Source organism: Odocoileus virginianus, chromosome 14 (assembly GCF_023699985.2).
Source record: "Odocoileus virginianus isolate 20LAN1187 ecotype Illinois chromosome 14, Ovbor_1.2, whole genome shotgun sequence".
NCBI classification, from domain to species: domain Eukaryota; kingdom Metazoa; phylum Chordata; class Mammalia; order Artiodactyla; family Cervidae; genus Odocoileus; species Odocoileus virginianus.
Genome location: NC_069687.1, coordinates 1,325,961 through 1,350,491, shown reverse-complemented (window position 1 = coordinate 1,350,491; position 24,531 = coordinate 1,325,961). Strand labels below are relative to the sequence as shown.

At 50.7% G+C, this 24,531-nt stretch overlaps 1 long non-coding RNA gene across 3 annotated transcripts; it reads left to right on the top strand.

Annotated features, from left to right (window-relative positions):
- Positions 1-9,414: 9,414 nt before the first annotated feature.
- Positions 9,415-23,103, top strand: LOC139038228 (uncharacterized). 3 transcript variants are annotated; one of them, XR_011491163.1, is made up of 4 exons: positions 9,415-9,925; positions 10,733-11,301; positions 17,387-17,611; positions 20,897-23,103. It is a non-coding gene; the product is annotated as an uncharacterized lncRNA (long non-coding RNA). The 3 variants fall into 3 exon arrangements; XR_011491162.1 differs by lacking the exon at positions 17,387-17,611 and having other exon boundaries at positions 9,421-9,925; positions 10,733-10,799; positions 10,893-11,301; XR_011491161.1 differs by lacking the exon at positions 17,387-17,611 and having other exon boundaries at positions 9,420-9,925.
- The last annotated feature ends 1,428 nt before the right edge of the window (positions 23,104-24,531 follow it).

Sequence of the window (24,531 nt, the reverse complement as noted above, 5' to 3'; positions counted from 1 at the left end):
GGCAGAAAAAATGTGATACAGCAGCCCCACCCACCTAATGTGCAGCCCCGCTGTCCAGAGCCCCGAATGATTTATGCATTAGAAGCCGCGCGCGGGCAAGAGGGAAAGAGCGGGCAGAGAGCGACAGACACATTATTTTAAACCTTTCATAACACCCATAAATATTTCATAACAAATAAATAAAGAATGTCGGGCTTGTGTGGAGACAGCTGTAGACGCACGGTTCAATGCTCTGCAAAGCTCTGGGGACCCCGCGCTTACCCGCGGTTAAACCCCCATTTCTTTTTAATCATCCACTTAGTGCATTATGGGTAGAGGGGCTCTCCAGGTGAGCTGGGATGCTGAAGGTTAGGGGTGTGAATGCCACTTTCATCCTGCTTCTATGTTTTCTTTCTGATTTTTTTCCAGACAGAAAACCAGGAAAGCGGGAGTCTCCTGTTTGCAGAAATCTTTTCAGAAGTCTTGTCTGAAGGTTTCACACCAATGTGACGGACACATGTTGCCTCTACCATTTTCCCCAAACAAAAAATAATTTTTATAACCCACAGAACACATATCTTCTTTTAACTTCACACTGTTTTGAGTTGTCTCAGTTCAGCTGCTGCATTAGGGGGTGTGATGACATTTCTGACCTTCTCCTCAATTTACTGGTTCATGCTCCCCCAAAAAAGAGAGAGAAAAAACAGGAAAAGAAAAGAATGCTCACACATCAGCAGAGCACCATTTACTTTCAAATAAATGAACAGCATGAGAAGTGTTTGCCCGTGTGTGAATGTGTGCCCACGAATGTGTGTGCCTGCGTGTGCGCATGTGTGCATGTGTGTGCACGAATGTGTGTGCCTGTGTGTGTGCATGAATGAGGGTGCCTGCATGTGTGTGCACTTATGCATATGTATGCACAAATGTGTGTGCCCGTGTGTGTGCACATGTGCCTGTGTGTACATGAGTGTGTGTCTGCATGTGTGCATGTGTGCGCATGAATGTGTGTGCCTGTGTGTGCGCATGTGTGCATGTGTGTGCACGAATGTGTGTGCCTGTGTGTGTGCATGTGAATGAGGGTTCCTGCATATGTGTGCACTTATGCATATGTATGCACGAATGTGTGTGCCCGTGTGTGTGCACATGTGCCTGTGTGTACATGAGTGTGTGTCTGCATGTGTGCATGTGTGCGCACGAATGTGTATGCCTGTGTGTGTGCATGAATGAGGGTGCCTGCATGTGTGTGCACTTATGCATATGTATGCACGAATGTGTGTGCCCGTGTGTGTGCACATGTGCCTGTGTGTACATGAGTGTGTGTCTGCATGTGTGCATGTGTGCGCACGAATGTGTGTGCCTGCGTGTGCACATGTGTGCATGTGTGTGCACGAATGTGTGTGCCTGTGTGTGTGCATGAATGAGGGTGCCTGCATGTGTGTGCACTTATGCATATGTATGCACGAATGTGTGTGCTTGCATGTGTGTGTATCTGTGTGCCTGTGTGTGCCTCTACATGGTATGGTTCTGTCCAGTATGGTGACAGCGGGCATAGCCACATTTACCAACAGGGCTTGTTGTCTGATTGGGAGAAGCAGTTTTTAAATCTGCAAGAAGTCGGTGCCCTGAGTGCCTGGGCAGTTGGGTTCTCCAAGGGGCCTGGCATCCCCAGGCAGCGGGAACACGCATGGATGTCTTCCTTCAGGCAGGAGGGCCCTGCCATGGCCCCGGCCCCCCAGAGCTGGGGCGCGGTGCATCCTAGCACCTCTCTCCGCCGTCTGGGACGCGGGAAGGCAGGTGTGGTTGAGACGGGGCACCTGCGGGCTCTTCGCCCGTCTCAGACTAGAGCGGGGCTCATAGGTAGAGCTGAGGGTTTGCTCCTGGCGTGAGCGGACGCTCCTCTGGCCTCAGGCTGTCACAGCTGGCATGCAGACCAGACGTCACAGTGCAGTGTGCAAAGGCCCCTCTCAGTCCCCGGGGCAGGGGGCGCGCTCCCCACTCGGGCCCGCTGTCTGTCCATGGGTGCTGGCCTAGAGCTGCTGGGGGCCTCTCCAGACTCCGCGAGGAGGCGTGTCTGATTTCGGCCAGGGCTGCCTCGGAATCAGACGAGGGGTGAGGCCGGGGTCCGTGGTCTCCCGGTGCACATGCTCGGGCCGGCTTGTGGCAGCCACCGGCCCATGGCTGCTGCTCTCCGGTTTCCAGGCGCCCGGCGAGGTGGCCCCCAAGCCCTCCTGCAGGGCTGGGGAGGGGTCCCCTGGAGTCCCCAGGCGTGCGGCAGCAGCCCCTCGGGGCGCAGTGTGCCGTGTGCTGCCGAGATGGGATGCAGTTCTGACCCCGTGGTCCTATGGGGCCCAGAATCCCCGCTTCGAGCCCTTCTTTTCGGTAGCTGGGGTGCTTTCCCCACCAGGACCGAACCGCGGCCTGACAGTGGATTCTTACAGGTCAAGGCAGCCCCCTGCCCCGTCCAGGATCTCCGTCTCCAGCTTCAGCTCTGTCAGTCGGGCTACCCTCTTTAGAACACGGGTCCCTTCTTTTCTGAATTAAGGGAGACAGGGACATTGTGAAAAGAAAACCAGTCATAGTTTAAAGTTTTAATAAGCCTCTCATTATTTTTTAAGCACTTGAGGATAGAACAAAGATCCCAAGTAATCTGCTAAATATTTATTTCATTAATACTTAAGCACACATTTATTTTACTAATTATTGCACAGGTTGCTGCGGTTGATTTACTGCAAGCTCATCAGCAGTCATTTCAAGTTTAGAAGAGGGTAACTCAGAGGCACCCAGACTCTGGCCTTTCCCACCAGAGGGTGCGTGGGGGCACGTTGACCAGCTCTAGGTCTCCGGCTCCCTCGTCCCAGGCAGCAGTGCCCCGGGGCCAGGGGAGGAAGGATGCTGCGACAGAGGCCCCCCTGACATGCTCAACTGAAGCCCTGGAGTCTGGCTGCCCCTTCATTTACATCCCCTCCGTCTCCCCAGCTCAGCTGCTACTGGGCAGCAGTGTTGCTTTGGATGTTAGAAGTTTTTCTCTCATTAATGTCGATTACTGCTCATCAGAAAAGGTAAAGGCAAGTTTGAGTTTGGATTTTGCTGTTGACTGTAGCATTGTCCTTTTTCTCTCTTTTTAAACAAGGAGACTATTTTCAGGGTATTGATTCATATTATATGAAATCTTAGAATCTTGGTCGTGTCCTTGAGACGCTCCAGTTACTTCCAAGTATATCATGACATGTTGGTTAAATATTTAAAGAAAAATCGCCACATTTTAAGTGCGAAGGCACACGCTGATGCCCTGTGACTCCCTATCGAGTGAGTTGCCAGTGGCTCCCTAACTTGACTGTTTGGGTTTCCACCTGGAAGTCTCCTGCAGCGGGACTTCCCTGGTGGTCCAGTGGTTGGACTTCACCTTCCAATGCAGGGGTGCAAGTTCAGTCGCTGATGGGGGAGCTAAGATCCCACACGTACGCGTGCATGCTGTGTGCTAAGTGGTTTCAGCCATGTCCAACTCTTTGTGACCCTATGAACTTCAGCCTGCCAGGCTCCTCTGTCTGTGGGATTGTTCGGGCAAGAATGCTAGAGTGGGTCATCATGCCCTCCTCCAGTGGGTCTTTCTGGCCCAGAGATCAAACCTGTGTCTCTTACATCTCCTACGTTGGCAGGTGGGTTCTTTACCACCGGCAGCACCTGAGAAGCTCAAGATCCCACGTTCCTCATAGCCAAAAAATCAGAACAACAGAAGCAATATTGCGACAAATTCGATAAAGACTTCTTAAGAATTGTCCACATAAAAAAAAAAAAGTCTCTTGTGTGGACTCTGGGAGAAGGCGAGGGTGGGATGTTTTGAGAGAACAGCATTGAAACATGTATATTATCTAGGGTGAAACAGATCACCAGCCCAGGTTGGATGCATGAGACAAGTGCTCGGGCCTGGTGCACTGGGAAGACCCAGAGGGATCGGGTGGAGAGGGTGGTGGGTGGGGGGACCGGGATGGGGAATACATGTAAATCCATGGCTGATTCATTTCAATGTATAACAAAAACTACTGTAATGATGTAAAGTAATTAGCCTCCAACTAATAAAAAAAAAAAAGTAAAAAAAAAAAAAAGATGAACATGGAATTTAAAATTAAAAAAAAAAAAGTCTCCCAAGGCAGCCACAGAGCTAGAGACCAGTTATCCGCTAAAAATGCAAATCTCTGAGCGAAAGGTCTCATCTGAGTAGAAACTTGAGGGCCTGGTCGTGGGCGCAATCCTAAGGTCTCAGGCCACCACAATCATGCTTTAAGTGCAGCTGGAACTGCTCGGGGCTGTTTCTCCACAGAGCCCGGGAACCCAAGACCCGCGCTAAGGGCGCCTCCTGGCGAGAGAGCAGACGCCCGGGTCAGGGGTCCTGTCTGTTCCTCGGAGCCCCGGGCTGAGTCATGTCCAGGGGGGTCTCCTCTTGTTGCCCGTCCTGGCGATGAGAAGCAGAGCAGTCAGGATCCTCAGGTGGTCTTGGGCTGAAGAGGGTGGTGCCCACCCTGAGACGCTGCTCTCTGGGGGGCCCACACCGTCCACGGTCACCACCTTGGCTTAGCTAGCCCTGGGTGACACCCGGTGAGGTAGAGTCTCCGCCAGTCAGTGTGCTCCCGAGACAGGCTTTCCTCTCTCGTGGCCAGTGCTGGAAGCCAGGCTGCCTGAAGCCACAGCCGACAGTGCAACTGGATGGGCCAGCCCCGAAGACACACACACATGCGCACACACATATATACATAATATGTACACAAACATACATGTGCACATATCCACACACATACATATACGTGTGATACATGTAAATTTGTGCTCACACATACATATTGCATGCACATATGTGTATGTACACAGAGACACGTGCACACATATACATATACTTACATGGTACACACATGCATACACATACCTACACATATACATGCATACCTAGACTAGATACATGCATTCACATATACACATGCCAGGCACACAAACACACACACGCCTCCGTGCATGCCCGTACATTCACATACGAGACACACGTTCACATGCACTGTATATACACACATGCGTACACACATACACATGCGTACATGTTCACACACACTCCTTCACATCACCAGCACTTGGCCCAGTAGCTCTCACCCTGTCTTCCTGGGGGCTGGCCATCAGCTCTTCCTGTGGGGGAAGGTGGTTCGAGAAGGAGCCTGGCTCCCCAGGACAGCACACCGCCCACCACCGCTCGGGCTGCTGAGCCCCCAGAGCCAGCCTGTTCTCGAAGGAGCACCCCTCAGGTCAGGCCAGAGGGGCGTGGGTTCCCATCTGCCCAGAAATGCCCCCCTCGCCTCCACCCTCCTCCTTAGCTGTCGGGAGGGTCTGACGGGGGCTTCCCGCTCACCCGGGTGCGCGCGCCGCCCCTGGAGGAGCTCACCTGTGCTGGAAGCAGGTCAGGGACAATGGAGCTCAGTGTTCTCGCTCGTAGAACAAGCTGATTTCAGACTAGGATCTGCTGTCTCTGGGCTGGACCTCCCGCCAGGCCAGTGAGCAAAACACGCAGCCACCACGGCCTCTGGACATGCATCTTGTTGGGTTGCTTTTAAGACTCAAGTGACATATTTTGGTGTTGTTTTTCAGGCGCCAAGTCATGTCCAACTCTCTGCAACCCCATGGACTGCAGCACGCCAGGCTTCCCTGTTCCTCACTATCTTCCAGAGTTTGCCCAAGTTCATGTCCATTGAATCGGTGATGCCATCCAACCATCTCATCCTCTGTCACCCTCTCTTCCTTCTGCCTTCAATCTTTGCCAGCATCAGGGTCTTTTCCAATGAGTCAGTTCTTCACATCAGGTGGCCAAAGTATTGTATTCAGCTTCAACATCAGTCCTTCCAATGAATATTCAGGGTTGATTTCCTTTAAGATTGATTGGGTTGATCTCCTTACTTTACAAGGATCCTCAAGCGTCTTCCCCAACACCACAGTTCAAAAGCATCAAATTCTTCGGTGCTCAGCCTTCTTTACTGTCCAGCTCTGACATCCATACATGACTGCAGGAAAGCACTACTTGTCCTTGACTATATGGACCTTTGCTGGCAAAGTTATGTCTTTGCTTTTTAACACACTATCTGCATTTGTCATTTCTTTCCTGCCAAGAAGCAATCTAGTGACATAGGGCAAGTAGAAGCGCTCATTCGATGTTCAGATGAGGCACCAATACAGGCGTTGCTGTGTCTATTGGCTGCGCTGCCCCACATCCAGGGAAGTCAGCGTCTGACCGTCCTCCTCTGCTCCCCTGGCTGTGACCCCAGCAAGCCTCCCCTCCCCCAGAATCATGATGAAGAGGCTCAGGGAACGAAGAAGCAGCAGCTCCATCAGGCGTGGCAGGTATAGAGGTTTCCAGAAGCCTGCAGGAACCCCAGACACTCTTTGGCATAAGATGAAAAAATATGTTAGTCGCTCAGTCATGTCCAACTCTCTGCGACCCCATGGACCATAGCCCATTTGGCTCCTCTGTTCATGGGACTTCCCAGGCAAGAATATTGAAGTGGGGTGCCATTCCCTTCTCCAGGGGATCTTCCCAACCCAGGGATCAAACCCAGGTCTCCTTCATTGCAGGTGGATTCTCTACCATCTGAGCCACCGGGAAAGCCCAATGCAGGCCCCAAATTCAACATCCAAGTTAAGGTTCCTCCTCCCCGAGGGCAAATAATCCTCATCAGTGCAGCCTCAGATTCAACATTAACCAGAGATGACTTTAAGAATGATAACACACAACAGATGTAATTTCTTTCCTTCTTGATTAAGGAAAACATTTTATTCTATATCCTAGTATGAATACTTATCAGGTAGAGTGACTATCTGCTTAGTCACTCAGTCGTGTCCAACTCTTTGTGACCCCATGAACAGTAGCCCACCAGGCTCCTCTGTTCACAGGATTCTCCAGGCAAGAATACTGGAGTGGGCTGCTATTTCGTTCTCCAAGAGTGACTCCAAGTTTCTGCTTTTGGTGATGGCAGTATTGTCCAAGTGTCCCACATAAAACAATTAATGCTCTGGGTGGAGGGGGCTTCCAAACTCATCTCTGACATGTGAAGAGCATGGAAATTTCACTCCTGTCTGTACAACCAGAAAAGACAGCTGGAGAGTCTGAAAATCATTTACTTTTCTGGATCCCTTGGAGAACCGAGTTTGCAGTTATGAAATCTTGAGGGACAGAGGAATCCAAGAGATGCAGCAGCCGGGACCCGCTTACCTGGGAGAGAGGCTGCTGGAGCCACAGACGGGGGAGCAGCTACAGGGTGACCTTGATGAGTTGCTGGCAGCTACACCTGGGCCACGAGAGAGAGAGAAACTCCTAGGGGCTGGGGGCTTAGCAGACCCCACGCTTCCACTGGCTTTATCTGCAGGAGTTGGGCCAAGGTCTCCTAGTGAAGACGGAAGCAAGGTGTCTTCGTGACTCCAGCAGGTGGGAGGAGAAGGGTGGCTGCTGTGAAATATACCCAGTTCTCTACTCCAAGGTGGAAGCCAGAGCCAACGGGAAAATGCTCCTGTCCCTCCTGCCTCCTCCAGCCTTCTGGTTTCAACCAGTGGGAAGAACAGCAGTAACCTCAAGAGGGAACCTCTGCAAACATCGCATCTAGGGCCCCCCGTCCACAGAAAGACCTTCCCTCCCGAAGCCTCGCCCACCCCAACACAACCCCGGTACAGCGCAGATACGGCAGAGGTGGGCAGACGTCCTCTGAGGAGGAGCAGCCGGGGAGCCCGAGGCCAGGAGGGACAGAGCAAGGACAAGAGGACAGGAGCTCCCTGGTACCCGAGGCGGGGACGGCCTGCCACGCAGACCGGCCCCAGTCACGACGACAGAACCTCTCACTCCAGAGGTGCGTCCTCAGATCGAGGCACACGTACGCCTTTAAACCAAAAGTACAAGACATCCCCAAAGGTAAAGAAGAAACAGTCTGAAAAGGTAAACCAAGCCTCAGAGCCAGACTCAGATATCACTGAGGATATGATGGACCCTGCAGGCAGGGAACTTAAATAACTTCTTAACAGCATAAGAGCCTTGATGGGAAAAGTAGAAAGCATGGAAAACAAACAGGTGATGTAAGCAGAGTGGTTGAGATTCTGAGAAAAACCAAAAAAAAGAAAAAAAAAATTGCTAGAAGTCAAAAATAATGTGACCGAAATAAAGTGCCTCAGTGCATTTGACATTGTTGAGGAAAGAATTGATGAACTTGAAGAAAGGGAAAGAAACTTTCCAAATACAAAAGAAAAAAGGACAAGGAAAACAAGATTCACGCACAGAATACAGCATCCAGAAACTAAGGGAGGTTTTCAAAAGGCATAACGCCTAGAGCTGGGATACCAGAGGAGAAAATAGATAAAACGGAGCGGAACAAATATTTGCAATAATAATAGCCAAGAACATCCTACTGTTAAGGGCAGACACCAAACCACAAATCCAAGATGCTTGGAAAACATGAGGCAGAATAAACTCAAGAACAAATACACATAAGCGTGTTACGTTCTAACTGTAGAAAGTCAAAAGAGAACCTTGAAAGAAGCCTGAGAAGACAGAACGCCCACAGCAAGCGTCACAGCTGAAGCCTCACCAGAGCTGGCTGAAGCAGAGTGAACACCAAGTGGGTGAAGAATTTGCTTTGTTAAAAGAAAAAAAGCCAACAATCTAGAATTCTATAATCAACAAACTTGACTTACAAGTGGGAAGAAAAAAATAAGACTTTCTCAGAGAAATAAAAAGTGAGAGAATTTAGCAAGACGTGATCCAAGAAATTCAAGAAACAATAAAAGGTTTTCAGGGAGAAGGAATACAAAACAGGTCAGAAGCCTGCATCTACACAAGGAAGAGTGTCAGAGAAGGAATGAATAAAGGCAACAAGTATTGGGTGATATTACAGAAGGACAAGTAAACCGTGACAGCAACGTCACAGGGATGGGAAGGCGATTAACTCTCTGTCGTAAGGCACGTGATTTACTACACAGGAGATGGAGCAGGGCTGCTTGCCGGCATGCTTAGATTTGTTTAAAATATGTCCTGTGAATTTCAGGGAAGCCACTAAAATCTTTAAAGACATTTAATTGATACATTAAGGGAGAAGATGAAATAGAATCATTATAAAATTCTAAATCTAAAACTAGAGAAGGCAGAAATAGAAGCTTCTGGCAATGAACAGAAAACAGCTTCATACATGGTTAATTATATTTGATCAACCAATTAGATCAATAATCACCCAAACGGTCCTGTGTCAACATAGGTGAGGCAGAAGCTGAAAGAATTGATAGGTGAAATGGAAAACTCTGCTATTACCATCAGAGGCTTCAGTGAACCCCTGTTAATAACTGATAGATCCAGAATGTAGAAAATCAATACCAATGTAGTTGCGATTTCACATTCAGCGGGTTCCAGAAAGTTGACCCTTGCTCAGAGAGACAGAGGCCGGCCTCTGAGGTCCAGGAGCAGAAGAAGGGAGCCGAGAGCGGGCAGTTTCGCGTGACTTGCCCCCTCCCGCCATCACAGGCAGCCTGGGGGCCGGCTGCATCCGAAACGTGATCTTACCTGAGATTCCCGTGTCCTCAACAGACACCAAGGGAGGTTTGGGCAACAGAAGCTCTTCTTGTAGCTGTTCTCACCCATTAATGAGTCTGGGAATCACTGAGAAAACGGTCCCAGCCCCTCTGCTCAGTGTGATTGGTCTGGGGTGGAGCCTCCGATCTGCAAAGCAAGTAAGCACCCCACGTGGAGATCCACACACAGGAGCTGAAGACTGTAGGGCTCGCTGGAATTGGGGCAAGCCTGCATCCTGGTTGGAAGCTGGTCCTCAGTCCCCAGACAGATCCCCAGTCCCCAGCTGTGGACCTGGGGTCCCCATGTCATGTGAGCGCCCCCCAAGGGCAGGCACCTGCCTTTCAGCAAGTGGACCGACTCATGGGAACCCAGGTAACAGCCTCCCCCTTAGCCCACCTCCCCACTAGCTTCTGAAGCTGGAGTCCAGGCTGGGGGGTGCAAATTCTACTTGCTGTCTTCAGCCATGACTGCCTCCCACAAACAAAAGAGGCTGAAGCTGTGAGAGGCACCGTTGGCGGGTCCCTGGCGGGGGATGGGGGGGCAAAGGGCGAGGGTGTTCCAGGTCATCGCCTCCACTCCATAAATTGATTCTAAAACGACAGTTCATTAAGTCACTTACATGTGCACACATACCTACAACTTAAGCAATGCTAAAGTAATCTTCTGTCAATAACCAGATCTATTTTATTATGTTTTCCCTTCCAGCAAAGACGTTAAAAATCCTACCTATTTTAGCCTTTTATGGGAAATGGGCGTAGCCTTCCCTAGGATGTGGGTAAAGCATAAATAATGTTTTTGATGGTATCACCTCACAACTGTTGCTGGGGAAAAAATGGCAGTAACATGCTCTTTCTAATTCAAGGAAAGACACATAAACTCAGGAACTTTTAAACACGTCTGATAAAATTGCTAAATAAGACTATTCACTAAAAAGCAGAATCGGACACTTGGAACTTTCACCAGTAAGAAGTGCAGCATCTTGCTGTCTCGAGTGAGGTCTGTGCTGACAGCCTCATCTCTATCGGTCCTGTTCTGCACAGAAGCCCTGCTGCCCTGGGGGTGCAGGAGTGCGTGTCTGGTCCTGGGAGCGGTCTCAGCCTTCCAGTGAGTCCAGCACCCCAGACTACGGGCTCACAAAGTGCTCTAGGTTGTGTTTGCTTTGTTATCTCCTCTCTGCAGGGACAGGACAGTTGGACTGAAGAGGCACCACCACCCAGGTCAGCTGGGCTCTGATGCGTCCCAGCAGGTCAGAATCTGGTTAAACCATCCTCCTGGGGGAAGCCTCCTGACAGAGACAGAACACTCAGGCCTATTTCAAGATTATTCCCTTCCCTTGCAGCCCCCAGAGGCTGGAGGAGCTCATGGTCTGACCTGCCATGTGAGGACCTGCAGAGCTCCTGGAGGTAAAACTCACAGAAGTGCAGCTGCCTTCCTGCACCTGAGCCCCAATTTCACCCCCCAGGCATCCTCACCAGGCCTTCAGCCCCAGGACCACAGCCCCGGCCGCCCGCTGCCCTGCAGCCTGGACCCCGGGAGGGTCCTGCTCCAGCAAGTGCTGATTCACTGCACCTGCTGGCCATCTCTCCAACCTGAGGGCAGCAGTTCGTGACCTCACAATTCTCGGGGAATCTGGGAAGACTTGGTTTCCAGTGTGTTCCGCTTTCTCCTTATTGCGATGGCGAGAATGATGACTTCCACCGTCCTGTGTGCCTGCTAGAAGCCACGAGTCTGAATCTCCTGCCCAGAAGGTGGGTAAGCAGAACATGGGGGGCTTCAGGGGGGACACAGTTGCTGCTCAGGGAGTGATGGGCGGACGAAGCCCTTCCCACTGGAGGTGCTGGCGGGGAAGGCAGGCCTGGACCACACTGCAGAAGCTGGAAGGTGTGGGCTGGCCTCCCTGAGAGGAGGCGGCCGGCACAGGTGCCACCTGGGCCCTGGGGGTGAGGCTTGGCCGCCACAACCCCAGCATGGTCTCTGTGGGCCTTTCTGAGTCAGGTGCCAAGGGTCCCGGGGATCTGCCTGACAGACACGCCCTGAGTTGAAGACCACTGCAGCTTCACCTCATCAGAGCTTCTAGGTCCTTCTCCAGCCTCGGGTCCCATCTGAGGGCGAGCCCAGACCCAGCCCACGGGGGCAGCCCCTTTTCTTCAGTTGCTCACGCCCAGCAGCAGCGCTGGCAGAGACACCGCCAGTGGCATGGGCCCGGTCCTGTCTCCCCAGTGGGCACTCACAGGGGCAGGAAGAATGGCTTGGCTGCGGGGTTGAGTCGGTGGACTCCCGCTTGAGCGGGACTGTCCCCCGGCTCTGATCGGCTCCCGAGGAGGCAGGCCCCAGACACGAGCCTTTTGGGCGGCACCTCCCATGGAAACCGGACAGTCGCCCTGCAGTTCGTGAGGGGCCCACCTTGTGTCCCAGCCTAGCGCCGGCGGTGGGCTGCAAACCAGCTCCCAGGGCTGAACAGAAGGATGGAAGGAGAGCGGGGCCTGGAGCGAGGCCTTGAGGTCCTCATGTCCGGGCCTGGTGGCAGGAGGACGCAGCCATCGGGAGTGACCGGGGCCGCTTTTCATGACTGGTCATCTGGAATGAGTCCACTGCAGACGTTTGTCCATCTGCTGTAGACGCAACCAGGACCTGGCTCTCTGCACAGAGACGGGGCTGAAGGTCAAGTCAGAGAGCCGCGCTGATGGGCAGGGCGAGAGCCTTGGACCCCAGCCACTCACACGTCCCGCCTCCGGGACCCAAACCCCAGCTTTGTGCCGGCTGCGCGTCCCACACCGGCCCATCCTCTGCACACTCCTTAAAGGTCCAGTGACACCCTCTCTGCTGACCAGCGAGCCAGAGAAGGACAGCAGCGTGCAAATACTGAGAGGAGCAGAGCGGAGATGGCTTCAGCTGACTGTCCCTTGAATTCTTGGCAAGGTCCCGTTTTTGCCTTGCTCGTTTATCTGTTTATTTTTGGCCGTGCTGGGTCTCCCTGCTGCACGGGCTGCCTCTAGCTGAGGCAGCAGGGCCACTCTCTGCTGTGGAGCTCAGGCTCCCCTCGTCGCGGAGCGCGGGCTCTAGGGCGCGTGGACTTCAGCGACTGCGGCTCTGGACTCTAGCGCGCAGACCCAGTAGCCGTGGTGCAGGCTTAGTTGCTCCCAGGCGTGTGCCAGCTTCCCGGATCAGGGACTGAACCTGCATCTTCCGCGACGCCAGGCAGAGTCTCCACCACTGAGCCCCCAGGAAGTCTCTGCCTTGCCTTTGCTTTGTGCTCGGCTTCCAGGAGCCCGCACACATTTCCCAGACACTGGGATCACTGCTGGGTTTCAGTCATGAACCGAGAGCAAAAACGCCTCACACTGGTCGGTCACTGCCTTCTCCTTGTCCACTGGGGGTGGGGCCTAGACGCTAAGCGCACAGGGCCTGCTTGCTCTCCCCCTGAAAACAAGAAGGCTGCAGGGCTTCCTGCAGTGGTCAGCGGGCCCCCAGCCCAGCAGGAAGGTGCTGTCCATGGCCTCCAGGTTGCAGGACAAGGAAACCTCAGCTGGCAGATTGATTCCTCACCTGGGCATTAGGGGCCCACCTGTGGGCAGAGAGCCCCACCTCACCTGTCCTCCACACCGCGCCCACCTCAGCCTCCCACCCGGGTGGGGATTCGGAAGGGACATTAAGGTGACGTGGACAGAGGTCACCACCAGCTTCACGATGCTTTCTGTTTTGTTCTAAGCCTCACTGTTTTTAACTCTGGAAACTCTCGACATGTAAACGGCATCTACATGAAACAGCCCTGATGTACTTTTCTATTTCAAATGGAAAAACAGAATGAGCAGCTGTTGTTCATTTGCTATCCAGGTGATGATCTCTGATAGTCTAGGCTTCCCATGTGTGAGAAGTGCTATCTACCGCCTTCCGCTGGTTTTCTGACCCCTAATCGCCTAGAAGTCGCAAAGGCTGGTTTGACGGGGCCCCTCAAACAGCCCAATTTGATGAAAAAAGCAATAAAATCAGGACCTCTGCAGGGACAGCTTACTGGGGATATTTTTTTTTTCCTTTTTTTCCCATTCTCTGAGTTTTCTTCAATGAGTTACTTCAGAATTCCATTATAACAGATTTGAATTTTCTTTTGAACACACCTATTTTGGCATGTGAAATGAATATCCTCTAACCACCACGACTCTGAGTCCAGGTTTGGTGCTGAGGAGCCCTGAGTCTGTGACCTTGGAAATGAGGCATTTCCCAAACAGCTGCATCCAAGCTCCGGGGCAAACGCCCTGGACCTGCTGCATGGACTTAACTTTGTCTGATTCAGCAGTGCCCTCCTAGCCCAGGGAAGCGCAGGACTTAGTCTCCCTAACAGCATGCTTTTAGCTCTAACTTATCAGAACATGAAATTATCAGTGGGTCCCCCACCTTCTCTTGTGAAAGGTTTTTTGCAGAACCCAACTGAAAATGCGTCCAGAAGGGGTGCCGCTTGTGCTCCTTCCCGCGTTGGCCCCAGAATCCAGACGCTGCCTGAGCGCGTGGGCCCCGGTGCCTGGGGTCCTTCCTAAGGTTGAGGGGGTGTGAGTGTGTGACCCAGCGGGGGACTGTCCTCTGCACACCTCACCCTTTCCACTGTCCGACGATCCCGTCGCAGAGCTGGTGCGGGGGCTGCGCCAGGCGCGTGCCGGCCCCAGTAAGCACCCCACAGCCGTTAGTTTACCTGAACTCTGGAAGCCCCACCAAGGCAGTGATGGTGCGCCTGGAGGGGGATGCCTTTCTGTAGAGAACTTGGAGAGAACAGTGAGACCACCCCAAAGGCACAGAGGGGTTTCCAGCCTCACCAGGCACAGACCTGAACCATGCCAGTGATAAAGGACCTTCCTTGAAAAAAGTCGAGGTTCTAAAGTTGCTTTGGTTACCACTGGCTCTGTGAGCTTCACATGAGTGTGTGTGTTGTTATGCTGTGATGAACAGCATTTCTTGGTGGAGGTAAATTCTGAGAATCCAGCCACACCACTGGCACTGTGGAGACCTCACCAGTGTTCCTCCTGAGGTCAGTTCAGAGGGCTCAGGCCTCAGTGCTGCTCAGTCGCCCCTGGCCCAGACCCCACTGGGGCTTCATGCCCAGAGGGTTAATCATGGACTCGGTGAAGACAGCATCACAGGAAGCATACAGGTAGAAAACGCGAATCTCTGCAGCTCTGTCCTCGGGTCTGAGGCGCCTGATCAGATCCCGCCAATTTTGCTTTCATTCAGTGTGCTTCATGCTGGAAAACAATGAAAACAGGACCTACCTACAGTTACCCTGTTTCAAAGGATCTCAGAATCTATGATGCAAAATCTGACAGGACTATAAGGAGAAGTGAGGCTTTTGAACTGTGGTGTTGGAGAAGACTCTTGAGCGTCCCTGGGACTGCAAGGAGATCCAACCAGTCCATCCTAAAGGAAATCAGTCCTGAGTATTCATTGGAAGGACTGATGCTGAAGCTGAAGCTACAATACTTTGGCCACCTGATGTGAAGAACTGACTCATTTGAAAAGACCCTGATGCTGGGAAAGATTGAAGGCGGGAGGAGAAGGGGATGACAGAGGATGAGATGGTGTGATGGCATCACCATCTTGATGGACATGAGTTTGAGTGAGCTCCAAAAGTTGGTGATGGACAGGGAAGGCTGGCATGCTGCAGTCCACGGGGTCGCAAAGAGTCAGACACGACTGAGCAACTGAACAGCAGAAGGCAGCGCTTACTGATGGGAAGAAACAACAGCCAAAAATTCACCATGCAGACATGTTTAAAACTATGGTCAAAACATTTAGTTGACAGAAACATGGAACACTGTCCTAATTACTACACAGCAAGCATTCTGTTCAGGCGTAGAGTTTGTAAACTGACAAAATGCTGGGCCTTAAACAAGTCTCAACACATTTCAAAGGAAGGAAATCACAGCAGTGTGTTGTCCAACCAAATAACCTCCATCCAGATGTTAATAACCCCCAAATAATTAGAGTGTTATCTCCACAAGTTTTTAAATTAAAAAATGTACTTCTAAGTAGCCACTATCAAAAACAAAATTACAGTGAAAAGTGGGAAAATGTTTTGAACTAAATAATAAGAAAATATTACAAATGAAGACGTTGGAGTTGATTCAGATGGGAACGTGGTGGCCGCTCTGCTCTGAACGTGTCTCCTTCACCTTTGAGAAGCGGCACCAACAAGGAGCATGAAACTACACCCCGTGGCCTTGGGGAGGCAGAATTTGAACACCCCGAGATGCTCACAATGTCCCCAGGGCAGAGGCGCAGCTGATGAGTTGTCCAGAGAAGGACAGTGGGCATGGAGGTGGGCGGGGACCTCAGAAACGCCCAGAAGGGGAGGCCAGTCCTGCACATGTGACAGACATTGGGGCGAGAGAGGAGCTTGGGATCCTCAGAGGGGTGGAAAGGTAACACATCCCAGACAGAGAGCAAAATGCAGCTCGGAGAGCCGCGGGCCTGACTCCTGGCGCCCAGCGCTCTGAGGGGCTCTGGGAGTCCAGGTGGCGGGAGGCCCCTCTGCTCCAGGGGCCGCTGAGGACAGGACTGCCTTTCAACGCGGCCACAAGGACACCCTTGACGAGGGGCACCTGGGGAGCTTCCCTGGCCTCTGCCCAGCCACTCAGAATATTTCTGTCGCAAGCGCCTTCAAAAATCAAACTTCTGCATGGCCAAAGAAATTGAAACACACAAACAAGCATCACAAAATACTCAGATGACAATCTGAGACGGAGGCTTTTAAGTTCCCGTCAAAGACAAGGGTTGATAATACATCTTAGGTGCAAAAAGCCCTGGGAGTCAGGAAGGAGTAGAGTGAAAACCCAATAGCAAAATAGGAAAAGCTCATAAACAGAGAATACAGATGACCCTTTCAAACAGTAAATCCCAAGGAATTGAATCACGACACAACTTTAAAGCATAAACCATCCAGCAGTTGAGAAAATGTAGTCTTCCACACGTGAGCTCTGAACATCCCTGGGTTTGCAGAGTGTCCTCACATCTCTCCAGGGGTCTCTGCCTCGTTCTACATTGGCCACGTGAATGTCACTGCAAATCAGTGACAGTCTGCTCAAAACAGAGCTCGTCCCCTCTCTTAACTGTTGAAACTATTTTACAATATTGGAAAATAATTGCATAATGACACTACATTGCTGTCTTACAAATTTATTTTTTAAGTTTTCTGTTGTAAAATAAAACACAGCAAACCCTCTAAGATAAGCATATTGTGTCATGGGTCATTTAAGAGGAATACCCTATAGCTACAACTCCATCCACTTGCCCCGGAAACCCCATCCCATCCCAGCACCCTCCGTGGGCTCCCATAGAAACCACTTCTGTCTTTCCTGACACTTTACCACCCAAAGCTTCAGCTCAGCCCTCCCCACTTTTGAATTCTTAGGTTGTCTAAGTCTTATTTCATCTAGTTTCATTCCCTCTCCAATTTCTTTTTCACATTTTTGTTGGAATAAATTCAATGGCAAGATTCTCCTTATGCATCTCTTGGTCCTCCAGAACACGCTGTGTAAGGAAGACGGCCCAGATCGCTAATCACTATTCTTTTCGATCAGTTTTCAAGGCAATCAGTTGGTTCCCTCTCATCCCCCGAAGGTCACCTATTATTTTGAATAGTGTTGAGAACGCATAGATTTAAACATAGTTGATAGGTCACCACTAACTGAAGCTGCTATCTCTTTTGAAACAACGGCCTCATCTTTGGCTGGAGGACCGGGTCCGAGTCAGCCCTTGTGTCTTTCTGACGTGACCAGGAGCCATTTGATGGCTCTTCGGCTTCTGCCAAGCAGTATACTTTCCGAATCTGCACATCTTCTGCTCCAGGCCAGAAATGAGACGTCCCCCCAAGAAGCCCAGGTTCCTTCCAGCAGGAGAGGGAGCTTCAGGACCACTGCCTGACGGCCAGGGTTCCCATCCTCTAGGGAGAGCAGAGATGGGGTGTTTGCACAGAAACACATGTCGCCTCTGGAGTTCAAGCTGGCGTTTCGCCCCAGATTCAGGGCCACGGAAAGGCGTTCAGGGCCACGGAAAGGCGTGCTTCCCCCTCTGGTGAGTCATGTCGATTCCTTCCGGCCTGTTGCTCAGATACAGAGAAAGAGAGAAGTCTCTCAGTCTTGTCCGATTCTTTGCGACCCCATGGACTGTAGCCTACCAGGCTCCTCCATCCATGGGATTCCCCAGGCAAGAACACTGGAGCGGGTTGCCATTTCCTTCTGCAGAGGATCTTCCCGACCCAGGGATCGAACCCAGGTCTCCCGCATTGCGGGCAGACGCTTTACCGTCTGAGCTACCAGGGAAGCCCCGCTCAGACACCGAGGAGGTCTGTAATTAGAGCGTCACTGCCTTGCCCCCGTTAAAGACAACCGCCGTCCGCAGACAGTAACACTGACGCCGCCCCGGGGAATCTGTGAGGAGGGTCGTGCTGCGCGTGCAGACACCCATCAGCCTTCTGGGAGCTCTGCTCCTCGCTGGCGCTGACGCCGACATGGCGAAGCGCGTCGCAGTCTCCCCGGGGTCTTCTGTCGTCTGTTATCGGTTCTCCGGTAGATTTCTCGGAAAGAGCTCGGAGACGTAATATTTCTCGGGATGTTTGCAGGTGATAAATGAAAAGTCTCTCAGGCTACAAAATTATGGGCTCATTTTTTTCCCCCCGTTTATCAAATACATTCCTCCATTTACTACAGGCAGAAAGTGGTGTTGTTGAAAAAATAGGATGAAATATGTAATTTCTCTCCCTCATGAATTTAGTTCAGTTCAGTTGCTCAGTCGTGTCCGACTCTTTGTGACCCCATGAATCACAGCATGCCAGGGCCTCCCTGCCCATCACCAACTCCCGGAGTTTACTCAAACTCATGTGCATTGAGTCAGTGACGCCCTCACGAATTGCTTGTAATTTTTGCCTGGAACCCAAAAGGAGTTTTTGTTCTTTCTTTTGTAAAATCAAGGAAATTTATCAGGAGGTGTCTTGATAGTGGCCATTAGGGTCCAGATTATCAGACACATGTGAAACTCTTTGATTACGTAGGATAGTATAGTCTTTTTTTTTCTTTTTTTACATTTCAGAATGTTTTCTTGAGTTACAGCTTCCAGTATTTCTCCTGTTCCCTCACATTGCTTATTTTTACCCGAAGCACCTGTTATTTATAAGAGGAGGAAATGGAAACCCAATCCAGTATTCTTGCCTGGAGAATCCCATGGATAGAGGAGCTTGTTGGGCTGCAGTCCATGGGGTTACAAAAACTCAGACACGATTTAGCAACTAATACTTTTATACTACTTTAACTTCAGCATTTGTCACTTTCAAATCCTTTAAACTCTTAATTTAATAAAATTTAATAAAATAATAAAAAAATTTTGTTTCTCTTCCCATTGCTCTTCTTCTTTATATTTCTTTTCATTTATCGTATTTTCGGATTATTTCCTCCTAATTACTTCCTGTCTTTTTCTTCAACTCATTTCTGTGTTTCTTTTTTTTTAATTTATAAGACATCTTGAATATAATCACATCACAGTTTTCAATTTTCCCAGATCTTCTCATACAATATATATTTCTTACAGTTTGTTTCAACTAGAATCCAATCAAGGTCCATTTGTTGCATTTGGTTGATGTCTTTTTAAAGCTGTAATTATCTTTCCATATCTTTTTTCCCCTTGTAATTCTTTGTTTGTTTGTTTTTTCAATTATTTTTATTAGTTTTAGGCTAATTCCTTTACAATATTGTAGTGGGTTTTGCCATACATTGACATGAATCAGCCGTGGATTTACATGTGTTCCCCATCCTGATCCCTCTCCCACCTCCCTCCCCACCCCACCCCATCCCCCTGGGTCTTCCCAGTGCACCAGCCCTGAGCACTTGTCTCATGCATCCAACCTGGGCTGGTGATCTGTTTCACACTTGATAATATACGTGTTTTGATGCTGTTCTCTCAGATCATCCCACCCTTGCCTTCTCCCATAGAGTCCAAAAGTCTGTTCTATACATCTGTGTCTCTTTTTCTGTTTTGCATATAGGGTTATCGTTACCATCTTTTAAAATTCCATATATATGCATTAGTATACTGTACTGGTGTGTATCTTTCTGGCTTACTTCACTCTGTATAATGGGCTCCAGTTTCAGCCATCGTATTAGAACTGATTCAAAAGCATTCTTTTTGATGGCTGAGTAATATTCCATCGTGTATCTGTACCACAGCTTCCTCATCCATTCGTCTGTTCTTTCTGTGTTTCTGATTCTGATTTATGCTTTTGTCCCCCATCCTGGATCATTTCTAGTGTCTTTCACCTTATTTTGAATGAGCGTGTGGTCTGACTTGCCTGCTCATCACTTCCTCTTCTGTCATTGCAGGCACTTAGTTCTGCTCCTCCTTCCTTTCTAAATACAGCTTTGTCTGGGATTTGGCCTTAGTGCTTTTATGAAACATCAGCTTTCCTGAACTGGAGAAGGCGGTGTGGCTCAGGGCAGCTCTGCCTTCCCGGAACCCCCTCTGCGGCTGTCTCTCTTTAGTCGTAGAGCCTGCCGTGGCTCGTGGAGGCCCGCAGCTCGGCCCTGTTTTCTCTGGAGTCCCCGCCCGCTGCCCGCTCTGCCCCGCTCGAGTTTCTCTGTCTCCCCAGAGGTGCCTGTCCTGGGGCCCTGCCCCAGGAGGAAGCCTGGCGGGCGGGATGGACAAGCTCTCCCGGGATCCTGTGCCTCCTCCAGGCAGCCTTCGGGGCTTCCTGGGCACATGGGCCAGGTCCTGCGTTTCCTCTGTTCGGGTTCACAGGCTCCCCGTTACGTCTTCTGCTTTCCTCCTCTTGGGCACTCACACCCGGCAGGTCATGGGCTTGTCCTCACCTGCTTGGGGTCACAGGTGCCTGGGCCCCACTTTAGTGGCAAGCATTGCTCATCACTTTCTATTTGGCTTCCTTGTGGGCTGCCTGCTGTAGGTGCAGACCGAGAGATTCAAAAGCTATCACATGACACAGCCAGGTCTGGCTGACTCTCTCAGTAAATTGGGAAAAATTAAAAGAAAGGAAATCAACCCTGAATACTTATTGGGAGGGACTGAAGCTGAAGCTGAAGCTCCAATACTTTGGCCACCTGATACAAAGAGCTGACTCACTGGAAAAGACCCTGATGCTGGAAAAGATTGAAGGCAGGAGGAGAAAGGGATGACAGCTGATGAGAAAGTTGCATGGCACCATAGACTCGAAGGACATGAGTTTGAGCAGACTCCGGGAGATGGTGAAGGACAGGGAAGTCTGGCGTGCTGCAGTCCGTGGGGTCAGGAGGAGAGGAGTCAGACATGACTGAGCAACTGAACAACAAAAAATTAATCTCTAAACTCTTCTTGCAGAAAGGATCGGGGCCAGAACATATCAGAAGGCTACAGGACTCTGCTGCTGTGTCTTAAGTGCATCCATTCATTTCAATGACAGATTCTGCTGCTTCTGAGACTAGCTTAGAAGAAATCTCAAATGAGGACATTCCGGCTTTTAAATCAGAAACAAGCAAACAAGAAGACATTCCATCTCAAACCTGCTTCTCTTCCTAGTATCAGTAACACTTGTCCTCCTGCAGGAACACTTCTGCTGGGTGAGTACAAATTCCGACCCCGTCTCGAGATCACAGACGGGACTCCAGGGCCCCAGCCCCTCCTGCGCTCCTGTGACAAGGTCCACCAGCAGAATAAATATTTTTCCTTCAATCTGAAGGAAACACGGCTCCTTGGCTGCCTCTCCTGCGGAATTTGCGTTTCGTCTCTGAGCTGTTTCCCATCCGTTCAAAGACCTCTTAGCATTGCCAACGCTGAGACGAAGTGGGTCTCGGGATGTCGGTTGTTTTCTTTTTCTGCTTTTCTTACAGAGATTTTGATGTTCCTGGTTTACATAACTTTCAAAGTTTGCTTTTTGAAATTATAAAATGATTCCTCATGACACAACTCAGAAAAATGGGAAAATCCAGAGAAAGGCAGAGAGGAAAGTAAAAATCAACTACGATTATAGAATACCAAAGTTTACATTCTGTTTTCATCCCTTTTTTTTTTCAAATAACAATGAGGCAATCAATTTAGTAACTAATATGAATTCCAGGCAACGTCTCCAGCCAGGGTCAGGGAACCGTAGTGCCTGAGCTGTTTCGGTCTGCGTTGGCGTCTGTGCAGCCCTAAAGCTAAGAATGTTCTATGTTCTTAAATGCTTCTTTCAAAAAGTCAAAATAAGAGTATTTTGTGACATGAAAAAATTAATTGGAATTCAGATTTTTGCATCCCAAAAGAAGCTCTCTTGGCACAGTCACCGCCTTCGCTTACAGAGTGCCTGTGGCTGCTTGGGGGCGACACCCGGAGAGTCAGCTCGTGACGGAGACCCTGCAACGCCCAGAGCTGAAGACACCTGTGACCCGGGTCAGGCAAACGTCGGCCACTCGGGGCTGTGCTCTCTGCTCGGGCGTCCTCCCCACGGTTCTGGGAGGCGGGAGCTGGTTCTAATCTGCACTTCACATGCAGAAAGTGAGACTTAGGGATGCAGTGACCTCCACACCAAGTATTCCACCCCGGCAGCCATGCCATACTTCCCCTGGGCTGAGTCACTCGACGGCCTCCCTGGATATTTTCTGGGTGGTATGTTTGTGCATTTAAAGCATATTAGAGATTATGTGGCTTGAGTTAAATCTAATTGCGTATTTTCCTTCTTATCCCATGGTGCCGAGTAATATTTAAGATGACGGAACTCCTACAGTGCTTTGGGAGCACACTTGAGGAAATCAGTGCACGGTGCTACGGGACATCAAGTTATTTTTAATTTTTCACCATGAAAATGACGTTCAGGCTTCCCCGGCGGCTCGGTGGTAAAGGATCCTCTTGCCAGTGTAGGAAGCTTGGCCTGGGAAGAGCTCACGTGCCGCAGGGCAGCTAAGCCCCATCACGACCACCGAAGCCCCATACGCTAGACCGGAGCTCCCCAACAAGAGCAGCCTGCGCCCCGCAGCAGAGGGTCACCACCGCTCTCTGCTGCCGAGAAAAGCCCGGGCACAGAAACCCAGACCCAGCGCAACCAGAACCTGAAACAGTGACACTCAGTGAGCTTCTGCCTGAACCTCTCCTGCCCGAGTCTCTGTCCACCCTCCGTCCTCCACTCAGACACGCTCCTGGACTCACCTGGAGCGGGTCACAGGTTTCCCACACCCTTCAGGACCTTGCGCTGTGTTTCTCCGTGCGTCTCCACACCAGGCGGCTCTGCTTTCGTCCCCGCGTGGAGGGTGCGTGAACCTCTGTCCCCCAGCCCTGGGCAGTGTCCACCCTGCTCCGAAACCCCCGGCCACCCTTGGAGGGCTGGGTCAGAATGTCCCGAGTAGTGATGCCTTTGGTTGCAAATGGGATGAAAGTCTTTTTCTTTCTGATAATTTTGGTCTTTTTGTCAGCCACCTATTGATTTTTTCACTCATATTTTCTGTTGCTTTTTGTTAGTCTTGTTGACAAATGTATATATAAGAGAACTCCTCCTAGTAAATGTATTAACCTTTTTTCTGTCACATTTGCTAAAAAATAAATTTCTCTGTTGCTGACACTGGCCTTTTAATATTAAGGTGTTTTACAATGTAGATTTTTTTAAAATTTAATGTCATTAATCTGGGTATGTTCCTGGCTCTTTCCCATGTAGAATGTTCTAGCTCACTCAGAGATTGATGCATATCCACATGACAGTCTTCTGCTTTTCTTTATTGTTTTGTTTTTTATTTTGCATTTCTTCAAGCTCCATCCCCTCTTTTCTGTGCAGTCCTGTGTGTCCCTAACCCCTGCCGGCTGAGGCCGACCCTTGGAGCACAGAGGGAAGACCCCCTTCCCTTCAGGCCGAGCAGGGTCTCTCCCCGTGGGTGCTGCTCGGGGGAAAGGGCTCGGCAGTGCGGGGTTTCCTGATACCCAGGGGAGGTGATAGCGTCCTCTTCCAGGTCCACCTCTGCAGTGAGCCCGTTAGAAGCGCTGGCCTGGAGGTTGGACTGATGCCTTCACTCCTAGGGTCTAGAGGGCCCAGGGTCTTCTCAACACTTTTCTGCATTTTGTCATCTGCGCCCCACAGCAACACAGGCTAGAACAAAATCAAGCAAAACCAAACCCCCGGGCCCTGAACGAAAACAGGAGATGCTTCAGCAGGTGCCTCCACGCCACGGGGACTGGGCTCCGGGAGGCTCTCTCGTTTAGGAGACGGGGCCACAGGGCTCCGTAAGATGATCACGGGGGTGAACAGACGGACCCGGGCTTGGTTCCGTCAGACTGTGGATTCCAGAATCAGACCAGGGCCCTGGCCCAGACACATCCGGCCTCTGTGCCTCGTCCTCTAATCCACAGGCTACGCGTCCAGCAAGGCCCCTGCCCTGGCTGCCGGGTCCGTACCCACCTGTGTTCATGAAGAACGTCGGGAAACACAACCCCTTGAGGAGAGCCAGGGGGCTGCTGCAGGACTGGGACCGTCCTGAGGACACTTCCAACCACCGGTGCGGCGGTGTGATGCCAGCAGTCCACACAGCAGGCTTGCCTCACTCTTCATTCAGCTCTGGGGCTTCTAAGGAGGCCGGGGTCTCAGAGACGCAGACGGACGTCAGTGGGGAAGAGTGCGTTTGAAATGGAGAGTCAGAACAGTGGAGCAGTCAGCTCCTAGAGGTTTGTCTAACGGAAAACAAACAGGGTTGGGTTTGGGGTGGGGAAACTGATACATTCTTATTTATCAAGATATCCTGAAATTTTTCAGAATACATAAAATAAAAATTCACGGCTGTTAGACCTCAGTTTCATAAAATCTATCTTTTTACAAAAGGGTGAGTTTCAAAAGACTGATGAAAGCTCACTGAACCTTTAATTTTTAGCATGTTAAGAAAAATCCGAGGAACACCCCCGTTTCTTTTCCACACGATTTTAGAAACCTCTGCGTCTCCTGCCCCCACCCTCAATTCCTCTCCACCCCACTGTCTCTTCCCTCTTGTTTTCTGCTTATAACC